The sequence below is a fragment of the Leptopilina boulardi genome, unplaced genomic scaffold (assembly GCF_019393585.1).
Source record: "Leptopilina boulardi isolate dan_hultmark-lab unplaced genomic scaffold, ZJU_Lbou_2.1 LbouV2_251, whole genome shotgun sequence".
Lineage (NCBI taxonomy): Eukaryota > Metazoa > Arthropoda > Insecta > Hymenoptera > Figitidae > Leptopilina > Leptopilina boulardi.
Window position 1 is genome coordinate 82,312 of NW_026137809.1, and position 14,552 is coordinate 96,863.

Here is a 14,552-nt window from a genome sequence, read left to right on the forward strand (position 1 = left end):
GTGCTTGAAATTGCATCTGCTGCGGGTATTTCGCAGCCTGTGGATATTGATATGGAACAGACTGAGATTTTTGAGGCCACATTGATTTGTAAAACTGGGCCAATTGTTCGGGTGTGAGTTGAATCAGATTTGATTTGTTTGTTTCAGCATTTACTTTTTCTGACCGAGAATCCTGAATTAGTTCGCGGGTTCTTTTTTCGTTTCCAATCTCTAACTGTCGCGAGTATGGACTTGGCGAACGTGGTCGGTCTATATTTCCTGTACGAGAAATGTGATAGGATGATGACCTAGATCTTTCTGAATACCGTTGTCTTTCTTCTGCGCGTAACGCGTGTTCAAAAGCTTCGGATAGGTTTCTCGGGTTTCGTGTGTCAACGAAAATTGACATTTCCTCAGGAAGACCCCTTATGAAGGCTTCAAGGGCACAGTCAATTATTGGCTTGATCATAATTTCACTAACAGATATATCATTATCTTCATCATCATCGTTAACGCGTCGATAACGTGCACCATACTTTTCTCCAAGGGCATGTTTCGCACCGCTAATTAACCCTTGTAATCTATCATTATAGTCACTGACTGTTTCCGTTTGTTTCATTCGCAAATTAATGATACTTTCAAAGTACCATTGGTATTTTTTTGTAGAGGCAAAACGTTTTTTTAAGTGAGTAATAAGGTCGTCGAGTCTATCAAAGGTTTTATCTCTAACACTTTCTCGAGCAGGTCCTTTTAATTTACCAAGAACTGCTTTTATAAAAGCCGATTCACTGTTTTCGCTTATGAATACAGCACCGTTTAGCACATCTTGTAAAAATTCATTTAACGAGGGATTTTTACCGTCAAAATGTGGAATATGATAAGTGCTTTGTTGTAATGTCATACACTCTAAAACGGACGCCATAGCTGCACTAGTATTAGGGTTAATAGTGGGAGCTGTAATATTCGCGGTAATAGTCGTAGCAATTATATTGCTCTAATATAATTTGACACTTTTGACAACTTTAAAAATTTCAGGAAAGAAGTACACAATCAAGCTCTCAAAGGAATAAACCTCGAGCGGCAAGATTACAGGTAAAAATCAATTAAGATTCTGTGACTTCTTTATAGGATTTGGAAAGAGAAGAAATTCAACAAATTTTCTTATTTATAATCTGCTCAGCTTTTTCAAGAACAAAATCAAATAATTTCGAAAATTCTTCAAAACTTTTTATTTCACGAATTTGAAGGTCATCGCGTTCAATTTTTGTTATACCGAATTCTTCTGAGAGAGTTTTCTCGTCGCGAAAATTTTTTTGTTTTTTACCACCACGTCTACCTTTTGAAGAATTCATTTTAATACATTTTTTTTTGAAAGCTACTGACTTTCCGGAATAGGTAAACTAAGTTCACTCATAAACGATTTGCCTACAATACCGATAGCTTTTGAATTTAGTCCTATGTCAACAATACAGAATTTAATTTCTTTCCATAGTATTGGAATTTTTACCGATCCTAATATACTTAATATTTCATTTTCCGTAAAATTTGTATAATTAATCTGAACGAATGATGCTAAATTTTTCCTTTCTATTAAATTGAAATTAACAGTAGGATCGTAAACAAAATCTCCAGAATTTTCCCTTAAACAATCTGAATTTATTGTTACTATGGTCGTATGGTTTAGATGACTAAAAGTTAGATTTGACCATTCTTCTATCATAAAGATTTATTTATTTTTATCAAAGTTCATTTTTAAGAAATAGTAGAATAGAAATAGTTGAAACAAGCGTGCAAACAATAAGCACTGCTAGTTTCTAAAATAGTAAAGAGGTCAGGCGTGCAAACAATAAGCACTGCCCTGAAATATTAGAGTAGAAATAGTTGAAACAAGCGTGCAAACAATAAGCACTGCTAGTTTCTAAAATTGTAAAGAGGTCAGGCGTGCAAACAATAAGCACTGCCCTGAAATATTAGAGTAGAGATAGTTGAAACAAGCGTGCAAACAATAAGCACTGCTAGTTTCTAAAATAGTAAAGAGGTCAGGCGTGCAAACAATAAGCACTGCCCTGAAATATTAGAGTAGAAATAGTTGAAACAAGCGTGCAAACAATAAGCACTGCTAGTTTCTAAAATAGTAAAGAGGTCAGGCGTGCAAACAATAAGCACTGCCCTGAAATATTAGAATAGAAATAGTTGAAACAAGCGTGCAAACAATAAGCACTGCTAGTTTCCAAAATAGTATAGAAGTCAGGCGTGCAAACAATAAGCACTGCCTTGAAAATAGTTTAAATAAGGTAGAAAGAGTAGGCAGAGTTTTCAAAGAGAAAGCATTTATCTTTAATTAGAAATTTAAAAAAAAAATAAAAATAAAAAATATATTTTTTTTTTTAAATTTAATCCAAATTATTGAAAATAAAAATTCCACTGATTTTATTTTTAATTGAATCCCACCGCTGCCACCATCAACTTGTTACGAACGAGAAAATTAATTTATTAATTTTTATAATTTTTAACAATTATAAATTTTCTATTCGCCGGAGGAACCAAGTTGCCATTAAAAAGTCAAAATGAACATTCAACTTAATAATGTTTATTTTTAATGTGGGTTCGATTAATTATATCGCCGATAGAAGACGAAACTGCCAATTTAATCTTTAGATCGTAAATAATGTTTCTTAGCTTTGAGATGAAAATCCACACTATTTTTGACAGCACAAATAAAAAGGTCTATTTGATTCAATAGAACAATTGGAATTTTAGTTTACAAAAATTTATTAAAAATCAAAGTAAAAATTGCAAAAATTACACATTATATGCTTTCTTTTGTAAAGAATAATGTTTTTGGAACGATACAGTTTTTTTATTACTTACGGCTAGATTTCTCTTACACACTACCGTCGAGAGAGCTTGTTGAGAAGGGAGAATTCTCGCGATCTCGTCACACAATCAACGGGCAAAACGAAAGAAAGGTGTTATGCGTATTTCCGCGTCTCGAAACGCGGTACCGGTACCCTATCAGACACAAGCGGCGCAGGTACAATCCGTACGGACTGGCCGGTTTTAAGAACAAAAAATTATTTAATAAATTATAAATAATTTATTAAATAATTTCTCACTGTACTGATCAACCGATTGGGACTCAGCCGGTTCAAGGTTCGATTTAATTTTACGTCCGCCCAAAGAAAATAGAATTTAAATTGGAGCCAGCTCGCAGACGGGCCTTATTCTTAAAATTAAAAATTGGCTCAACGAAAATCTATCGTGATTCAGCAATTTTAATTTTAGAAATTTAAGCACTGCTGTTAATTTACCTGGCTCAACGAAAATCTATCGTGATTCAGCAGGTATATTATTGAGCTTTCTCCACAGTTTAAACTCTAAGTTCACTTTTTAAAGAAATAATGCAAAAATCAGTAACACGTACTAAGTGATTGACTGAAGTCGAATAGGCAATGAGGCCCTATGAGCTTCTGCTTATAAAGAGCATCGCGAGATGTACTTAGTGGGATTAGTGAATCAGGGGTAGAAGGATTCTGGGGGTTTCAGGGGTATCGATAAGAAAACTTAGATCATCGTCCATCGATATTCTCAGAACCCATGATTCTTGTTATTCTTTTCTTTGTTGACACTATTGGAACTGCACATCTCCATATGTGTAAGTGTATATGTGTGTTTTTAATAAAGTATAACTCGCAACCTTTGTTGAATTCCAGAGCGGTCATAGTTCTGCACAGATTATCGTTTTCATATTAAAAATGAAACTATTTTCCTTTTTATATATGCATATACATTCTACGCATACACACGTACATTTACCTTAGTACACATGCATATATGCACGACATACATGTCTCAAAAATTTTCTTCTCTTTTTTTTTTTATATGCATTTTGTTTTTTTTTTTACAAAATTGACCCTCTTAAAATAAAATCTTAACTGTTGCGAGTTTATATGTGCTTGGAAAATGTGACATGTTCCAATTTAAGCTATCAACAATTATTGTATCTTTATTTCCTTTTTTTTTTAATTTGAAGGTATTATAAGGAAAAGAATAGGGGAATGAAGGCAGTGTTTGCATCGCGCGATACTCCTCAAGCGCCTCACACATATGCGTTACGCAGGCTATGGGGAGTCCGTGTCTGTGTGTACCGCATCCACGCTGCGAGACTCATTGCACCTGAACGCGTGAGAAAGAGAGAGAAAGATAGATGGAATTAACGTATGCGATTCTTCTCCCTTCTTATAAAATAATACATTTTCGTAAATATAATAATTGCAATATAATAATCACATTATTGTTGGTTACTATAATATGCGTAGAAATGTGCAACCAAACAATGTATACACATATCTATGCATATCACTTTGGCATACTATGAACACACGTACACACGATAAAAATAATGCACACGCATACGTGCATATACAATGCATATTCTTTGAAATAATATTTGATAATGATGATTCTAATAAGTAGAAAAATAGTATTGGTAATATATCCAATTGTTTATAATAATAATTATGATTAATTATTAATATTAATTTTAGTAAATGTAATTAACAATGATAATATTACGATTTATCATTATTAATAAAAAAAATCATGAATTAACAATAATTTGCATATTGTTAATTAATTAATTACTGCAAATTATTAATAAAAATGAGTAAAGTATAATTGTTTTATTTATAATAATATTTTAGTATCTTTATATAAGGTAAGTACACTATATTATATTTTTCATGCATATATTTATAATATTCAAGCTTGAATATTGGTATTAGATAATTAATATAGTTTATAATATAGCATAATATAATATAGTATAAATAATAATATAGAATAATATAACATAAGATAGAATAAAATAATATATTATAATATAACAGTTTAACAAAGTTATATTATAATATCTTAGTCATAGATACATTTTTAGAAGCAACGAGAATATAAGACTGTATGTGTGGAGTATCACTCAACGCGCGCGATTATCGGGGATTCAAATTACATGCCTATATACATTGTGGCATCGACTTGGAGATTTTATTCTTAAATAATTTTCAATTATTCTTGAAAATTATTTATTATCATTTTATTTATCTTTTATTTATAATTTCGTTACGTTAGTTCGTAACATTCAGTGGATAATTTTAGTGAAAAATGTGTTTTTATACTAATGTTCATTTTACATTTTTACTAAATTGTTTTGAAAACATCATTCTGGAGCTCTATTTAAATTTTTTATGACAAATCCAATTGAACAATGTAATTCAAACATCCCTGGCTTGATTTACCAAAAAAAAATTCAGAATCACCTTAAAAGTAAAATAAATAAGATATAAATTATAAAGACACTGGAGGATCATAAAAGAGGGGAGAGTGGGAAGTCGTACTCCACCTTAAAATTTTTAATATGGCAATTAGGAGACGTCCCTAGTAGAAATTTGTCATGACACCACTAGAATTCGTCAAGTTACTTGACAGTTTTTTTGAGTCGGATGATTCGAGCCAAACTTGCAAATTACTTTATAGTGTCTGACCAACACTCTTGGAAATAATTCAATTTAAACTTGATATTTCCAGGACGTATGCAAAAAGTGTGACATGGGGGGAGGGGGGGGTCTAAAATAATCAAAAATAGTAGGACGTATTTTATGGACGGCCCCTAATAAAATAATTGTAATAAATTAAATTATTATGAAAATAATATTACCTTGAATAAAAAAGTGTTTTTAGTTTTAAAAAAAAATGATTAAACAATTATTATTATTTTTAGACAAATTTTACAAATATAGTAGATTATTATTTTTCTGTTTAAGTACATTTTAATATATAATTATAATATTTATACATACATATATATATATATATATATATATCTACATATATATACATAAGTGTCACCAGTATCTCCAGTTACAAAAAATCATTCATAAGTGCTATATATATATAAATATATAAATACAAGTGTTCAGCAATTAAAAAAAAAGTCAAATAAGTTAGTGAGATACAGAAAATACGGTCCAGAGTTCCAGTGAAAATTCTGTCATAAATTTTTACGAGCGACCTTTAACATCTGACATAGAAGATCTTATCTTACGTTGAGGGGTCCAGCTGTCGAAACACCAATAAAACACTCGAGGTAAACAAGAACCCAAATCTTATAAGATTAAAGCAGTATTAAATAATTAAAAGCATTATATTTTCTTTTAAATAAACTTTTATATTTTGTTTATTAATGAATAATTTTATTAAATAAATAATATTTTTTAGATCATTCATTTAATACCTCTTCTCAACTTAATTTATTTAATTAAGTTAAATTGAGGAAACAGATTAGGGAATAATTATAAGTTCATTAGATTAGGAAAATTTAATAATATTTAAAAATTTCAAATTTAAATTTTAGACATAACATAACCAACAAAAAAATTATACATGATTGTTTTTTGTAACAAAAAGCGAAAAGTTATCTTAATTAATGATAAATTAGAATATAATGTACATATTCTAGTGTAAAAACAAATTGAAGTGTTTCTTTAATTATTTTTAAAAAATTGAGTTAAAAAATACACACATATTTAATACATCAAGAAATTCAATGTGTTTATTTGTTTACATGAAAGAGAAGAAATTCTAACGATCTTTTCTTCTTCAATTTTCCAAGTGCAACTTACTTAAATTAAAAAACATTCACTTGTTATTCTCGGTACTTCATTCACATTTGACTTTCGTATCACTTAAATTTTTAATTAATTATTAAAATTAACATTGGTTGGTGATAGTTAAATTTACTTTTAATTATTAAATTATATTGTTAATAATTATCGAAATTATATTGACAATAAAGTTTTCGGAAAAACATATTTTGGCGTTTCTTGGAGAAATTAGAAAAATACAAATTTCTTGTTTTTTATTTTTTGACAGATTGTTTTTAATCTTTTTGTAGACATATTTTATTTGAGACCGACGAATCATATTTGAACAATAGAATTTAAAAAAAATGACAAATTAACTATAATAATCTTGGTATTCATTCATTCATTCATTCATTCATTCCGTCCGGACCCCTGCTGGGTTTTCGGTGACAGAGAAAAGAACAAGTTATGGAGAGAAAAAGGTATATCTTTATTTTGCAAATGAGGGTTAGCTTGACCTGCAATCTGTTAAGAAGGATTAATTAATAACTCTGAGGACCCTGGTAATTATTTCTTTCTCCCTTTATCACGTGAAAAAACTATAAAGAAATTCTAAAACTGAATAGGTAACGCATACCTTTCTTTCTTACACCAAGAAATATAACATAAGTACTTCTTTGTTTAACATTGCGTTTCTCTATCTAGACGATTGAAAATGGCATAAGAACATCATCGTCTAAAATCTTAATCTTCTTTCATTTTTGTTTTAAAAATAAAAAAAAATATTCATTTATATGTATATATGTATGTAGGGGAGAGTGACAAACAGTGGAACACTTTTTTTCAAAGAGATATTAATATGTCAATTTTATATATTTTTGGACACTTTTTGGTACTACCATAAAATTTCAAGTTTTTGGAACTTGATACATTTTTCTTGTTTTTAAGGTTTGTGTTAAACAGTGGGACACCTATTATTAATTATTAAATAATGAATAATTGTTTCAATAATAATATTCTGCTTCATACTTTGTAAATACATATATATGTTTTGCATTAAATAACGTTAACAAATGTATCAAAACACTCATAATTTAATAATATTTTAAATTTTTATAATTTTTTATTACATTTCATTATGTACTCCGAGTTAATCTTCATTAACAAAGGTTCTATTGGCCAAGGGTTGGTACATCTTTATTTTTGTATATAATAAATGTGAAAAAAGAAATTATTACCTGGGTCCTCAGAGTTAATCCTCATTAACAAAGGTTCTATTGTCCAATGGTTGGTTCTTTTGTGGTATTTGTTCCGGGGTTTTAATACAGGTATAAATACGTATATATGTCATTTATAATGAACTACTGATTACTCATATAAGAGTGTCCTTTTTGCACATATTGGCTGATCAGTAGTTACTGATTCATAGTTACTCATAGTTCTCTCATTCTTTTGGATATTTGGTAGTTGTATTGGATAAAAGGCAAAATTGGTTATATTTGATTAAAAGAAAAATTGGTTATATGGGATAAAAGGTAAAATTGGTTATATTTAATAAAAGGTAAAATTGGTTGTATTGAATTAAAAGCAAAATTGGTTATATTTGAAGAAAAGGCAAAACTGTTTATGTTAGAGAGAGTGAGCGAAAGGGTTAAAGATATTTACATTTTCATAAATCAAAAATAAAATTAAACGAAGTATACTATGGCCAACATAAAAGAGTATGTTATTTTAAGTGATAAAGATTTAAAAATTATTGAAAATAGAAATAAATTGTTAAATTACATGCATATGTACAAATATGAAGATTTATTAAGAAAAGATTCCAATTCTTTTTTTAATATGCAAAGTGCTTTGTATGTACAAATTCTTGATTTTATTGTCCCAATTAGAGACGGTGATAAACATATTTAAATACTTTTTAGCGGTAATAACAATTATGGTCACTGAATTTATGTCTATTACTATAGAGTAAGGCTTTATATTTTTGATAGCCTTAATAAGGGGTGTTTAAATGTGCAGCAAATAAAATATTTAATTAGATTGTTCCCTTTTAAACCAACAGTAGTTTTTGAAGCTGTTGATCAACAACCTTTTGGTAGTGTTGAGTGTGGAGTACATGCAATAGCATTTGCAACATCTATATTATTTAACGTAATGCCAAACCGTGTAAATTATGAAACTGATAATAACAAAATGAGAAACCATTTTAAGTCAATGTTTGAAAATAATTGCTTAAATCATTTTCCGACAGTAAGAACGTCTCACAATAGGAATTCGATAATAGAGAATGATTAGAACCGTCTTTTCATAAATTGAACTCAGGAACATAAAAATTATATTTTAAACTATTGTTCTGTTTTTAATACTTTTCCCAGTAATAATATTAACAGAGTTCTATTAACACAAGAGTTAAAAATTAAACATTCTTTAAATGACACTAGTGAAAAGAAAATAATTCGTACAACTTATAATACTGTGAACAAAATTTTACCACATGAATATTTAACAATGAAAACTTTTCTGAGTAAAGAAAATGATAAAAAGATAAATCGAGCAATTAAAGAGAAGGGAAGAAAAAGGAAGGCAAGGCGCAAAGTTACATATGAGCAGTAAATAATAAGACAGGAGAATGAGAGATTGAGAAAACGTAATCGTAATAAAACAGAAATAAAAAAGAAAGAGCGCAAAAAAAATTTGACATGCAAAAAAAAGAAATTATCTATAAAAACTGAAGATGGAAAGAAAATACGCAAGGATAAAAATTTGGCATGTAGGACAAGAAAAATATCAATGGAAACTCAAGATGAAAAGAAAGTGCGTCAAGAAAATAATTTGTCATGTAAGAAGAAAAAATTTTCTACGGGAACGGAAGATGAAAAGAATGTGTGAAGAAAAGAATTTGACATGTAAAAACGATAATCGGATTAAAAAAAGTGCAGGAGTTGCAATAATGTCTTTTGAAGATTTAGATGAAAGTAAAGTACCACAGAATTATTTAGGTTTAATAAATGTAGAATGTAAGTTTTGTAACGCGTTACATTTTTTGTGTGAAAGACCGTAACATAGATACATCACGGAGCACAGTGGGGCAGAATGTTAAAAAAGTTGGCATTAAATGTATTTTTCATTAAAAATTATTGACATTAAAGATTTTAAAAGTTTTTGGGTCGCTGATTACGAATATGAAGTCAGTTTTTAAAAATTCAAAATGGCGGATCCAATATGGCGGACAATTTTTTAAAAAATTAGTTTGATTTCTATAAAATTTGGTATCTAGGGGTTTTCGGGGTCGCTGATTGCGAATCTAACGTCAAATTTTAAAAATTCAAAATGGCGGATCCAATATGGCGGACAATTTTTTTTCAAAATTGTTCGATTTCTATAAAATTTGGTATCTAAGGGTTTTCGAGGTCGCTGATTACGAATTTAAAGTCAGATTTTTGGGGTTGCTGATTACGAATATGAAGTCAATTTTTTAAAACTACGAAATAGCAGATTCAAAATGGCAGATATTAAAAAATTAAATCTCTCATCGAATTTACTGCTATTTGAACGGTTCTTCTATTTCAACGAGTTCTTTTCTCTTTACGCATGAAGCGTGCTTGAAGTCGTTCCTAATATAAAAATTACAATAATTTATTTTTAATTTCTACACTAATTACAAATATTTACTTAAATTAAAAATACTTATCCGACGAAGAAATTCAAAAATTGTAAGAATATTTATTTATCCCGTTTTATAAATTTCAATTATAAACTTTTAAATATAAAATTAATAATATAGAACATTTTAAAATCAAAATCTTATTAAGTTTAATTTTTAAAGGTTAACAAATTTTCTTAAAACAAAGTACACTCATTATTGAAAATACGTATTTCTGTATTTTGCAATGTGTCCAATAAAATCACTTTTTCTCGAAAAATCGCAAATATTCGCAAAAATTTCAAGCAGATTCAGAAACCTGGAATCAAAACATAATAAAAAATTCAAGAATTAACGCTTGGACTAGCTTGGAACATAACTAAAATGATTAATGTTTCCAGAAAATTTTTTCAATTTTTGAATTTCAGAAACTCGTTTCTTTTAAGAATTTTAATAATTAAAATTTTATAAAATACGATTTTATCTTTTCTATAATATAATTAAATACCTGAATTTGAAGATTCCATGATAAATAATTCAAAATCTGTCACATTGTACCTTTTAATCAGGTTACAAACCTTACCTTGATAAATAAACAAAAAAGCGCCAACATAACCGTTGAAAATAGGTCGACATTAAAACATATTTCTATGAAAATCCGCAGTTAAAAAGAGCTAAAAATTATATTTCATCAAACTTTGACTTATTGTTTATTGAAATAATGTAATTAAAAGTTGGAATTGAATTTTTCAATTTTTCATTTTTTGCCAACTTTTTATGCATTCTGCCCCACTGTGCGGAGGAATGTCCCCGTGAAAAGGACATTATGATATGTTAATTATCTGAGCCAATAATGACAGCGCGATTCTGATAAAAGATATTAAAACACTTTAATGAAATGAAAAGAAACTTGTTTATTATTAGAAACATTAAAAATAGTACAAAAGCAAAAAAATACTCTCCGTGCGCACTCGTCACGAGACAAAACAGTTTTATAGATAAAACAATCGTAGTACAGAAACTACTTAGCGACGACAGCGCCATTGGCTGTTCAGTAAACTGATTCAAACAAATGACAAAATACTAAATTGCATCTTTTTCAACATGATATCGCCTGAATGTCACAAGAATATTCTCAGTTGATATCAGCTTGACATTCAAGGAATATTCCGTGCTACTTGGGTGGTAGATCCAATATAAAGAAATTTTTTTTTACATTTCTAATATTAAATTTTTTTGAAAAAAAATGAATAAAAAATATGGTTAATGCATACTAGCAACGTAGTCGGCCGCTTGCGGACGACAAAGTTGCTAGTTAAAAATTATAAAATATTCAGAAATTTAATTGCTGTATTAGATTACACAAAAAATTTGTTTAAAAATTTTTGTGGTCCATGATTTAGTATTTCTCGTATGAATGGTAAATTACAAACTTGGAATTCAAAATAGCGTTTTTAATAATTTTATTTTAAAAAAATTAAAAATTTAGTATGTAATTGTAATTTATTGCACTCCAGCTTATTGGTCTTTCACACTACTAGTTTACTAGTTACAAAACGTAACAAAAATCGATGACATGGAACTTCACTCTGAGTTATCGAATTATAAATTCGAAATGCCGGATTTATACTTTGTTTGGTCACAAAATTGGAACCGCAATGATTATATGTTAAGTTAAAACGGAGTGTATGCCTGTATGAATGTTTCTGAGAATAGTAATTAATGTTTTGTAGTTAGAAGATGATTAAATATCATTGGTCACCATATTAGGTACAGTATGTATGATTCATAAATGAGGTAAAGTATGAATTGATGTTGAGGTATTATTATATTACAAAAAATGTGTTTTGTAAAACCATAAAAGAAAAGAATATACACATAACATAACCTGGCTCAAAACATTTTTATTTTATATCCCCTTGTAAACCTACAATTTTAAAAAAAGGTCATCCGTATAACTTGTAATATGCGCAATATTTATCAAAATATAATATACACACATGCCCTGACGATATTTTTTCAAAATCTGATTTTTAAACCCCTGAGGTCAAATAATATTAAGATATACTGGTGATTTTCTATGTAGTGTAAAATTTCATATCTTTCATGACTTCTGAGAAATAAATTGCAAGTACTGTAATGAACACAAAATGTTTTTACTTATAAAATTGAAATTAATATTTATAATAAAATGCAGTACTTAATATAATTATTATTGTCATTTTTTATATTAGTATAATTAAATATTATACGATGTTTGTTAAACAATTGTTTTTTTATTACTCCTTCAATGTTAATTCTAGTCTCCAAGTTTGTATATAGCATGCGGTTAAGCCTTTTAAAACGTCGAAATATTTACATTAAAATTAAATTACAATTTAACTATAGAGGAATGACTTTACGAGAAGACCATCTGGCATTTTTGTAAGAAATTAAAATTAAATCGTCAAAGCGCTAATTCTAACAGATGCGCGATGTCTCAACACCATTCTGAGTAAAATTCTAAAGTGTATATTCGCATTTTTGTATAAAAAATAGTCTCACTGAAATAAGTGTGAAAATAGTTGAAAAAATTTTATAAACATTTTTGCAACTGCTAAAAAAATAGATAATTTTTATTATTTTAAGGTGAGTTAATAGCTGTTTAAGCATCAAAATTAATTGTATGAAATAAATAAAAAAATATTGTATAGAAAAATTATTTAGACTCGCAATTTAACGGGTCCTATTATTAAATGGTTTTTGAGTTGTCTAAGATTTATAACAATTTTTAAAAAAATAAGAGTATCAATGTCGATAACTAGGGTTCTGTTTGAAATGGAATAACTTTAACAAATTTGTTTATTAAACTAAAAAAATCGCAAAAAATTACATACTAAGTTTTCCAGTAATTCTTCTTCAGAAAGGATGATTTCATGAAATAGTGGATTTTATCGTTTTTGTTGCGAGCTATTAAGGATGCTGATTTAGATGTATAATTTTATGATTATCATTTAAAAAGTGTTTACAATAAACATTGATTTTTAAAATTTTTTAGGGAATTATTATAGGAGTTCCTATCATGACAACAACAAAAAATTGGAAAAAAACCTTTTTGCAACAAGCCTAAAAAATTGTTCTGTATAACTAAACAAGTTTTTAAATGAAGGTAACTTGCAGTTATTATCAATATCTATCCTGAAGTAATAAAGTCCCCTAAAATCGGACCAATATACACTTTTACCAGAATCTCAGAATCGTCATGGTGAAGCCTTTACATATTTTTAAAAAATCCAATTATTATTTATATTTTCTATTAAATAAAGTGTACTAATATTATTTTGGCAAATATAAATGTTGTTTCAAAAATAAGTGTCGTCGTGAAAACTTTACTACTGAGCTGCTTGTGTTTTCAAATAGAAGAAAATTAACAACATTTTGTCCGGCTTAAAGCAGATATTTTATTATTGAGCATTAAACTTAAAAATAATCCGATTTTTATTAACGCCAATTTTGCTTCCTCATGGAGGAAGTATTTTTTAAATATCATCAAACTAAATTTTACGCTACTCAGAAAATCACTTCCTTTATGAGGAAATAATTATTAAAAATATAACTAATGAATGAAAGTGAATTTAAGTATTCAATTTATATACGTTTATATCTTTTTACATTTAGTAGGGAATACGTAATAATAGTCTTCTGAAATTTGAGAGATATACACCTATAGAAAATTAAATATCAATTATAGTCAATATACATCTGAAATACGTTGTACAAGGTATCGACTTGTGTAAAATTATCCTGAATTATCTGAAGTACCTTGAATTATATTAAAAAATCCTGAATTATATTATCGCATTGATCGTTATCCATTAGCCCGTTCGCTTTGAATATTTCTGAAACACACTACGGTAAACATGTCTTTAAAAGTAGTAAAAATATTGTATTTTACACTTAATTATTGAGATTTAATTATCAACACCTTTTTAACGTCTTTTAAACCCTTTAAAGCATTGTGACACTCCGTATAGTGTTTTGCACATTTTTACATTTTCTGAACATTATTTTATTTGTTTTAATAACAAAAAGTAAATAAAATAATATATTATAGGATATCTCTTACAATAACAAAACAATAAAGAAATTAAAATGAATGTAATTATCATAAAACAAAAATATAAAACAATCTGCCGTTTATGCTTAAAAATTTTTTTAGGTCGCTGATTACTCTGCCGTGCTGGTGAAGAAAGTCGGTAATCGACATTTTTATCGAAAATGAGTTTTTTATATCACTGGATTCGTTATGA